General features: G+C 55.9%; 1 long non-coding RNA gene across 5 annotated transcripts; it reads left to right on the forward strand.

Moving 5' to 3' along the window:
• The first annotated feature begins 1,982 nt into the window (after positions 1-1,982).
• LOC138064621 (uncharacterized) lies at positions 1,983-9,477 on the forward strand. 5 transcript variants are annotated; one of them, XR_011137865.1, is made up of 3 exons: positions 2,014-2,154; positions 2,350-2,488; positions 5,927-9,477. It is a non-coding gene; the product is annotated as an uncharacterized lncRNA (long non-coding RNA). The 5 variants fall into 5 exon arrangements; XR_011137866.1 differs by lacking the exon at positions 2,350-2,488 and having other exon boundaries at positions 1,983-2,154; XR_011137863.1 differs by lacking the exons at positions 2,014-2,154; positions 2,350-2,488 and adding an exon at positions 2,495-4,488.
• Positions 9,478-10,119: the final 642 nt, after the last annotated feature.

Raw genomic sequence — 10,119 nt, forward strand, 5'->3', positions numbered from 1 at the left:
GGCGTGGCTCGTTGGTGCCCTCGGCTGGCCAGAAATCGGTACTGCAGGCGAAGCGGGGCGCATGCGCAGTGGTTTCGGCGTGGCTCGTGGGTGCCCTCGGCTGGCCAGAAATCGGTACTGCAGGCGAAGCGGGGCGCAGGCGCACTGGGTTTCGGCGTGGCTCGTTGGTGCCCTCGGCTGGCCAGAAATCGGTACTGCAGCGCGAAAAATCGGTCCTGCAGGCGAAGCGGGGCGCATGCGCAGTGGTTTCGGCGTGGCTCGTTGGTGCCCTCGGCTAGCCAGAAATCGGTACTGCAGGCGAAGCGGGGCGCAGGCGCAGTGGTTTCGGCGTGGCTCGTTGGTGCCCTCGGCTGGCCAGAAATCGGTACTGCAGGCGAAGCGGGGCGCATGCGCAGTGGTTTCGGCGTGGCTCGTTGGTGCCCTCGGCTGGCCAGAAATCGGTACTGCAGGCGAAGCGGGGCGCAGGCGCAGTGGTTTCGGCGTGGCTCGTTGGTGCCCTCGGCTGGCCAGAAATCGGTCCTGCAGGCGAAGCGGGGCGCATGCGCAGTGGTTTCGGCGTGGCTCGTTGGTGCCCTCGGCTGGCCAGAAATCGGTACTGCAGGCGAAGCGGGGCGCATGCGCAGTGGTTTCGGCGTGGCTCGTTGGTGCCCTCGGCTGGCCAAAAATCGGTACTGCAGGCGAAGCGGGGCGCAGGCGCAGTGGTTTCGGCGTGGCTCGTTGGTGCCCTCGGCTGGCCAGAAATCGGTACTGCAGGCGAAGCGGGGCGCAGGCGCAGTGGTTTCGGCGTGGCTCGTTGGTGCCCTCGGCTGGCCAGAAATCGGTACTGCAGGCGAAGCGGGGCGCAGGCGCAGTGGTTTCGGCGTGGCTCGTGGGTGCCCTCGGCTGGCCAGAAATCGGTACTGCAGGCGAAGCGGGGCGCAGGCGCAGTGGTTTCGGCGTGGCTCGTTGGTGCCCTCGGCTGGCGAAAAATCGGTACTGCAGGCGAAGCGGGGCGCATGCGCACTGGGTTTCGGCGTGGCTCGTTGGTGCCCTCGGCTGGCCAGAAATCGGTACTGCAGGCGAAGCGGGGCGCATGCGCAGTGGTTTCGGCGTGGCTCGTGGGTGCCCTCGGCTGGCCAGAAATCGGTACTGCAGGCGAAGCGGGGCGCAGGCGCACTGGGTTTCGGCGTGGCTCGTTGGTGCCCTCGGCTGGCCAGAAATCGGTACTGCAGCGCGAAAAATCGGTCTTGCAGGCGAAGCGGGGCGCATGCGCAGTGGTTTCGGCGTGGCTCGTTGGTGCCCTCGGCTAGCCAGAAATCGGTACTGCAGGCGAAGCGGGGCGCAGGCGCAGTGGTTTCGGCGTGGCTCGTTGGTGCCCTCGGCTGGCCAGAAATCGGTACTGCAGGCGAAGCGGGGCGCATGCGCAGTGGTTTCGGCGTGGCTCGTTGGTGCCCTCGGCTGGCCAGAAATCGGTACTGCAGGCGAAGCGGGGCGCAGGCGCAGTGGTTTCGGCGTGGCTCGTTGGTGCCCTCGGCTGGCCAGAAATCGGTACTGCAGGCGAAGCGGGGCGCATGCGCAGTGGTTTCGGCGTGGCTCGTGGGGGCCCTCGGCTGGCCAGAAATCGGTACTGCAGGCGAAGCGGGGCGCAGGCGCAGTGGTTTCGGCGTGGCTCGTTGGTGCCCTCGGCTGGCCAGAAATCGGTACTGCAGGCGAAGCGGGGCGCAGGCGCAGTGGTTTCGGCGTGGCTCGTTGGTGCCCTCGGCTGGCCAGAAATCGGTACTGCAGGCGAAGCGGGGCGCAGGCGCAGTGGTTTCGGCGTGGCTCGTTGGTGCCCTCGGCTGGCCAGAAATCGGTACTGCAGGCGAAGCGGGGCGCAGGCGCAGTGGTTTCGGCGTGGCGAAGCGGGGCGCAGGTGCACTTGCTCGTCGGCGCTCGTTCGTGCCCTCGGCTGGCGAAAAGTGGGTACTGCAGGCGAAGCGGGGCGCATGCGCGGTGCTCGAGAGCCGGGCCCCCCGCGCTCCCGCGCCCCGTTCGCGATCGGCGCATGCGCGGAGGGCGGCGCATGCGCGGCGGCGGGCAGCAGCATGGCGGCGCGCGGGGACGGAGTTTTCGCTGGGGCGGCGGCGGGTGCGGGCCGAGGCCGCCCGGAGTCGGAGATCTGGGGGCCCCGGTGAGGTGAGCGCGTCCCCTCGGGCGGCCGCGGGCGTCGGGCGGTTTCTGCCCGCGGGGGCCGTCGCTGCGTGGAGGCGGAGGTGCGGGGCGAGATTTGGGGAGGGGGCTCGTGCCTGGCGCCGCGCCGCGCCGGCAGCGCGGCCCAGGGTCTGCCGGGAGCGCGGGTTTGACCGTCCGTTTGCCGTGTGTCGCCCTCAGGGCCCCGGTTCCTCCCTGGCGCGGCCGGGGCGGGCGCTCGCCCCTGCGGAGGCGGCCGGGAGGAGCGGCGAGGCTGGCGGGCCCCGGAGCGGCGCTGGGCGGACGGCTCCCGTCGCGGCAGGCCTGCCCGAGGGTGCTGGTAAGTCGCAAGGAAGCTTAAAGCTACCGGACCAAACCGACTTAAGGTCACTTTGAGCCAGGTGCAGTTAGCGCAGCGCCGAGAACGTTTACTTGAGAGTTGTAGCTAGGGAAACGAGAAGGTGGACAGGGGAAAAATACGCCCAGGCGCCCTGAGGCCTCCCCCAGTCGCAGGCACAGACTGTGGGCCCCAGCCAACCCGGGTACCAACTGACTGTAACCCCTGCTGAGCCTCGCTGAGCCCCGCGCCCTCCTGCACAGCTGCCCCACAGCTGTGGGGTTCCCCAGTCCAGTGTGTGTCGATGGGTCCTCCGTTGCCTCTTACATCTCCCCAGGCACGCGTATGCTGCACAGGAGTGTGGGTGTCTCCAGCAGTGGCACAGCAGCCTGATGCCTCTTGTCTGGAAGGTGGGGTCCTTCACAGCTCTTCTGGGCTCTTGGTGAGTTCCCTGCTGCCTCTTCTGGCATTCTGTACAAGCTCGTAGATCCTTCCTCCTCTTCCAGTGGCTTCTCCTGCAAAGCTGACAGCCACATGCAGCACTGCTGTGCACTCAGTACGCATCTGGGGTGGCACCCCTGCCGTTGAGGGCCCTGCAGATTCCCACCCTTCCTGCTTCCAGCTCCCCCAAAAGCCAAGAAACCACCCACAGATCCTGTCCTAACACCCCTACAGACCCCAAAATGCCTCCAAACCCTGCCACAACATTGTCACTGACTCCAGACTTTCCCCCTCCAAGCCCCATACAGTCCTAAAACCACTCCTAGACCCTGTCCCCACAGCAGCGAGGTGTCCTAATTAGAGGGTGTGATCTGTGTCCCCCTTGACTCAGTCCTGCTTTGGAGAAAAGAGAATTTGCAGCACTTCTTGGTGAAGAATGTTGGCAGGTGGGTGCACAGATGACAAACCGATTTTTCTCTCTCTTTTTCTGAGCCACCTCTCGGGACCCTCTGTGCCTGCAAGAGGACTTTCTAAATGCGGCTGGTCTAGGATAATTGTGCTCTGTGCAATGCTTAAGGAGAACATTAACATACAATTGCAGGCTAAGGAATAACCTAAACAAATAAAAGGCTCAGGAAAAGCCTAAGGGAACGCTGAAGGGCTATGGGAAGCCCCCAACCATACTGTAGAAAAAAGTGTGGGTCTTAGGCACGTCCTCAGAGAAGGAGAGATGTGTTACTCCAATCCATGGGACAATGGGTGCTATTAATTACCACCTGTAATTACCAAAAGTTCTGTAAAAGCAGAAGGGGCTAGAGATGATGCATAGCAGATTATGGACTATACGTAAAGTTGAAACAAACAACAACCCCCTCTTAAAATAGAAACAGGTTAGTCCTAGGCAGTAGATGAATGTAGCTTTGAGTAATGTGAAGAGCAGGGGTTATGTCAATCACCCTGAAAGCCCTGGAGAAGTGGTGCAAAAAATCTATACCCTTGTGGCCTCATCAGTCTTTTGGGTTTGTTTGGCAGGGTAGTCCACTGAAGGAGAACGTTTTGAAGAGAAGCAGCTAGACCTAGTGATCCAGTTGTTCACCTTTGGTCATTGCCTCTAAGGCAAGCATCCACGTATAGGAGGAATAATCTAGGAGATGTATCAAAAAGGTAACAGGTTTGAAACAGAGGCAGGCAAATTAAGTGCTGTCATTCTTCCATGTAGTTAAAGACTGAGAGAATTGTTGGTTAAGCATGTGTATACAAGGGTTTGAGAAAGGATATTGAATGGTACAATAACACTGAACCAGACTAAGGTTTCATGGAAGATGGCATAGGTGTGTATTAGGTGATGTGCCTGCCTGTCTAATAACCTAGCCCTAGTTGCTGTATGTTTTGTTACCAAACTGTTTACCTGTAACGTATGATGCCGAGTGCTGTTATAACTGCTGTCTCCATCTCCCCAAAAGGGAAACCCCATTCCTCCTGTTGAGGAAGGATCCCTAGGAATAGTGATCAGGATAACAGATCACCAACATATAACAGAAGGTCTGCACGTGTTACAAAAAGTATGCTGCATACATATTTCTTTGCATGTGACTTTATGTATCTATGAAGCATCATATTTTAAGAGCTACAAGACAGCAACTTATTATCATAGGGGAATGATAGTCAAGTGACCAGAGTTCCCGAAGAGGAAGTGAGAGTGAGAGAGAAGTATCTGAATTGTAAAATTAAGAGGTGAATTTCAGGAAGGCTCAATTGGTGCAACCCCAGGTTCCTGATATGGCAATGGTATTTGGGGAAACAGGAATATAGTAGCTAGAAAAAAGGTTAAAGCCTTATGAAATTAAGACTCTTTCTTGTCAGTTCCAACTTTAGGGCAATTTTAGGAGGATTTAATTTCCTCCGGCAGTGTTAATATAACTTGCGTGGTATCGGCAGACCACGGTGGGAATTACGGGAAAGGAGTCAGGAATGGAGCTGGAACAAGGAACATGATGCTGCTTTCACTCAACTGAAAGAAGCGGCTGTAAAATCTCCTGCCCTCAAATTCCCAGGACAAGGCAAGCCTTTTTCAGTAAGGATTCCCACATCTACTGATTCCATGGGAGCAGCGCTGCTGCAAAAGAGCAGTAGAGGGAAAGTGGGTGCCAGTGGCATCATCCTTACATCCCCTTTGAGGCCCGAACAGAAACTCTCTGGCTGTGAGAAAGACTGTTTAGAAGCAATCTGGGCTGTAACTGTCTTTGAGACTTTTACCTTTTATCAGCCCAGATGCAGCCCAATCTGCTCAATTCCCTCTAAACTAGCTCATGTCAGGGAAATAAATAGGCAGCAGAGTATCCTCTGTCTAAGTGGGACAGTGGGCACTGATCTTAACAAGGGGGGAGTTACAGTGCAAGTGTACCAAGAAGCGGATCATCTTCTGTGCATCTGAATTGAATGAGGGGTAGAGCGTGGTTGTGCCAAAAATGTGGACACAGAAGGCTTCTGAAAGATTAAGCTCTAGGAGCTACTTAGTCTAACTTCCCTTTCACAGCAACCCAAGTGTCTTCATGGCTTCCAAAAGGGGAGTTGGGGGAAGCGGTATTTGTGGCTTGCCTGTGCTCGTTTGCTTTGCTTGTGTGTATATTAGATCTGCTTTTGTGCATATAAACGGGTTTGTCTTATGATTTTCTGCAGAGCTCTGATTTTTTTTTTTTTTTTGCTTTGCTTTATACTTTCGGAGGATGATGGATTTTACCGTGCCTCCATCAACAAGCGCTGGCTGACAAAGTTATAACGTCCCAGCGGAGACTCTTAGGCAAGACGGAGGAGTTCAGACACGCAGCCTGCCAGAAGAACGTCACCTGGGAGGGGTTGCTAGCCTTGAGCTATAGGCGCTGATGCATATGGCTCATTCTGGCAGACACGGAGGGGTTTTCTTTGGTGGCAGAAATTGTAGCTTGACTGTACACCCTATAGCGGCAGTATTTTTGTGTTTATAAATTGTGTTAATCTTAGGTATTCAGAACATCGGGGATCGACTACATGCTGCCATGAAGAACTACAGGCTACCGCGCTCAGACCTTTGTAAGTTACAGCGTGTCAAGAGCGGCCAGGAGAATCCAAATGCCAGTGGAAAGATTCTCTGCGTGGTCCTGCTGAAGAACTTCGGCTGTAGGAAGGTTGGCTGCATCCTCACTGGACTTGTGAGTAATAAGCCACAATTCATGGACCAGCCAAGGAGAGAGGGGAATAGTGGGCCCGTGGGTGCACCCTCGCTCTTGCAGACACAGACACTCTGGAGGTATAGGGATACAGGCAAGCAGGCCCACAAGTGGCCTCCACGTGCCTTTCGGTGTGGCTGCGGGTCCTCCACACAGCAGTGCCCAAGTGGACTTTGGGCCCAGCGGTACACAGAGAGCTCTGCAGCTCAGCAGGTGAGTGGAACTGGAGCGTGTTGAGGGCTGTTCCGGGCTGTCTGGATCCATCTGGTTCCATTCGCTGTCCCTCTGTCCAGCGCTCCATCTTTTTCTTTCTTTCCCCGTAGCTCTGTCCGATACCCCGTCCCTTTGTTTAGCTACTCAGTGCCCTGCCCAGTTCCCCATCCCTCTGGTACTCTTTGCATCCCTCTGTCAATATCTTCCTCCCTCCGACTGGCTCCCTATCGCTCTATCCAGCTCTCCATCATCCTTTTCCCCTCTCTGTCCCACTACCTGCCCGCTGTTCCTCTGTCCAGCTCCCCATCCCTCTGCTGCTCTTGTCTGTCTCTTTGTACCTTTCCAGCCTTCTCTCCCCCTCTCCAGCCTTCTCTTTCTATTTCTGTCCCTCTGTTCAGCTCCCCATCCATCTATTTGTCTCCCTATCCCTCTTTTCCCCTGCTCTATCTCATCTCTCTGTCTGACTTCCCCTCCCTCTTTTTTTTCTCTCCACCTTTCTGGTTGGCTCTTCGTCCTTCTCACTCTCTTCCCATTGCTCTGACTGGCTCCCTTTCCCTCTCTTCCAGTCCCCGTTCCTCTGTCTGGTTCTCCACCCTTCTCTTTTGCTTCCCGTCCCTCTGTCTGCTTCCCCTTCCCTCCTTTCCTCTCTTTATTCTTCTGTCCACTTCTACATCCCTCTTTTTCTCTCTTCTGCTCCCTGGTCCTCTCTTCAGCCCTCCACCTGTCTGGCCCTCTGTCCTCTTTTTCTCTTCCTTTGTCCAGGGCCCTGACCCTGGGGCTAGGTCTCTATCCTTCTCTTTCTTTTTCCATCTGTCAGCCAAGCTCTCTATCCCTCTTTCCTTCTGTTCTGCTCCCTGTCCCTCTGTCCAGCTGAAGGTTCATCATTCCTTTGTGTTTTGTCTGGTGTGGAAGGTGTCAAGAGGCAATTGGTGCTCGGCAGAGACGATCAGTAGCAACCAGAGGGTCCCATCAATCTGCCTGGTTCAGGTCATGTCAGATACCCCTGCAGTGACTCTGTGCAGAGGCATGGGGCTGCGGATGTGCAGTGGGGGAGCACTAATGGGCCAAAGATGCTGTGGGGGGATGTGGTAGACATTAGCATGTGGTAGAGATTAGCAGAGGCTCTGAGTATTCGGGTGTTAGGACAGGTGCAGGTAGGGCAGGGTGTGCTAGGGCAGTCTGGAGCTGCTGTTGTCCGTCTTACACGTCAGCGCAGTCTGCAGTTACTGTGTCTTGTCTGCCTGTGCGCAGACAGGGCTGCTGCGCGGTGCAGTTGGAGTCGTGATTGTGTCGCTGGCATTGAGCCCTGTTTTCTGACTTTATGCAAACTGTTGTCTTCCCTACATCAGCCTTACTCTGCTCCTCTTCCAGGAGCCTGTGCTCAGCTCTGCTTTCCAACACGCTGTCACGTCACAGGGATTTCCAGCACGGTCTGTCTAACTTGGGCCACATGCTAGGCAGCCTGAACGAGTGAAGCAAAATCCTTCTTCTGTCATTGTCCAGGCCAGAGTCAGTTTCCCATCAGCTCAGTCTCCAGAGTTTGGAGTTTTTGGAGGCCTTAGTTTTTATCCTGCCTTGGCTGGACAGTGCTTTCTGAGAGTGTCCGTCAGCGGCACAGTTTCCCTGAGGAGGACCATCTACCGAAGGCTGGAGGTGGCCGAGTGCCTGAGCGAGCCTGACTGTATGTGAGGGCTGCCGTGACATCCTTGCGATAAAACGGAGCCTGAGAGAGTGACTGGAGCAGTGTAGAGGGTCAGTCATAATTGTGGGAACAGTTACGGGCCTTGGACAAGGGAGTAGTTCTAGGAGGGCTGCGCAGTTGCCTGGCCTCTCAGTAACTGTTCTGGCTTCTTTGCAGGTGCTGAAGCATAGTCTGGCAGTCGAAGGAGCGGTGTCACAGCTGGGAGCTCTGCGGAGATCTGTGGTTGGCCATGAAGGTCGAGCTCTGACTTGCAGCGTGGACGCAGCTAAGTCTTGGGGCTGCACTGTGTGTGTGCAGGGCTGGGAGGTGGAAGGTGGTTGTCCCCTAGGTGGTTGCTGGAGTCACTGGCTGTGGATGTTTGCCCATGGAGCTGAGGGGACCAAAAATATTAATTGTCTGTAATGGAGTTGAATAAGCGCTTGCAATGTTTCAGGTAGGTTCAGTGGAAGTGCAGCTTACTGCAGTCCTGTGGAGCGATTCTTGCATGTGCTCACATTTGAATGGTGGCTAAGACCAAGCTTATAAACAGCAACTGTAACGTGATTCTGATGCATATCTTCCTGTTCTGCTGTACTTCTAAATGAAGGGGAAACTTCTTAAGCTGTGGGCAAAACTTGCAAGCTCATGTGTACTTTGGTGTGTCTTGCTTAAAGCTGAGGGTTTGGAGTTTTTCACTTGAGGTTTATTGTTTAGTTTGTTGTTGAGGGTCTGTCACTCAGGGGCTATGGTTTATTACTTTATTTTGTGGGGCTGTCTTTATCAGTCAGGGTTTACAGTTTGCTGACTTAGCGATCAGGGCGCAGGATTTAAAATCCAACCTCATCCGTAAATTTTAAAGCAACCACTTGGGTTCCAAGATTTGCAATTTGTCACATAGGGTTCAGGGCTTACGCCTTACTGATAAATGACAAGGGCTGAATCCTTAGATAATAAACTGTAAGCCCCGAAGCCTAAGCAGCAGGGTGCAAACCCTTCTCTGGGGTTCCTAACCTTCCCCTGTTCCCAGCGTTCAGCTTTGTGCACTGACCTGAGGTCTGGATTTGATAAGGCGCAGGCCCATCGCACTGAGAGTGGTGATGTGACAGGTGAGGTGAGAGCTGTGAAAGTGTCTTGCAGGGCTCTAGTCTGGGGTAGGGCAGTAGTGCAGACAGGCAGGATCAGAGATCAAAGATCTTCTCACCTGTCAGAGCTGAATCCTATCCCTGAAGGAAAAAGTAGAGGGGATAGGCTGTCAGCTACTCAGACGCCTGCCGCGTCAAGGGCAGCAGCAGGAGCTGACCCTTCCCCAAAGGACCGACGAACGCTGGTGCGGAGATGACTCTTCAGGTGTCACAGGGTAAGGGGAAGCATGCTGGCACTGAGCTCCATGGCAAACTCCCTCCCAGGTGTTGCTTCTGCGCAGTAAAACAATAAACAGTTGCTTTACTCTTTGCACTCGTGTCTGTGGTTCCTGCCGTCGCTTTGCCTGAAGATGATGCCCAGGGGAGGAGGTTACACATTGTGTCTGGGATTGGGAGCTGGTCCCCACATCCTTTGTTCTTGGGGGTCCCTGCGGTTCCCAGGGACCCCAGTGCTGTTCACAGGGCTCGGGGTAACTTCCCTTGCATTGCCTCGACCCTTGGGGCTCTTGGTGGAGTTTCCCATTATCCTGGGGGCAGCCAGGGCTCCGCAGGGCAGTGTGAGGGCCCCAGACTGCTCCCAGATTTGCTTTCAGCACTCTGCAACGTCTCTCATGTGTCGGTGGCGGGGGCCTGTGCGCCTGGGGCTGGGAGACACTTTCCCTGGGGACAGGGGGAGCCTGCAGGCACCGTCCCGTCAGCCGCGCTGAGCCCTGTGACATGTCCTGCTGCCCCTTCGGTGTGCACTGAGACCCTGCACTCGTACTTTGCTTTGCCCCACAGCCCTGCGTTTGCCCTCCGACGCCCTCAGGACCCCTCCGTTCACGTTCTGAGGTGCCCCCGATCCCTCTGTGTGCCCCGGGGCCCAGTGCTGGTTTTGCAGCACGCCACAAAGTTCTCTGCTGAGCTTTCTCCCCTGCCCAGGAGCTGTCCGGGTGCCTTCTGGCGCCTCCG

Source organism: Struthio camelus, chromosome Z (genome assembly GCF_040807025.1).
Source record: "Struthio camelus isolate bStrCam1 chromosome Z, bStrCam1.hap1, whole genome shotgun sequence".
Classification (NCBI taxonomy): domain Eukaryota; kingdom Metazoa; phylum Chordata; class Aves; order Struthioniformes; family Struthionidae; genus Struthio; species Struthio camelus.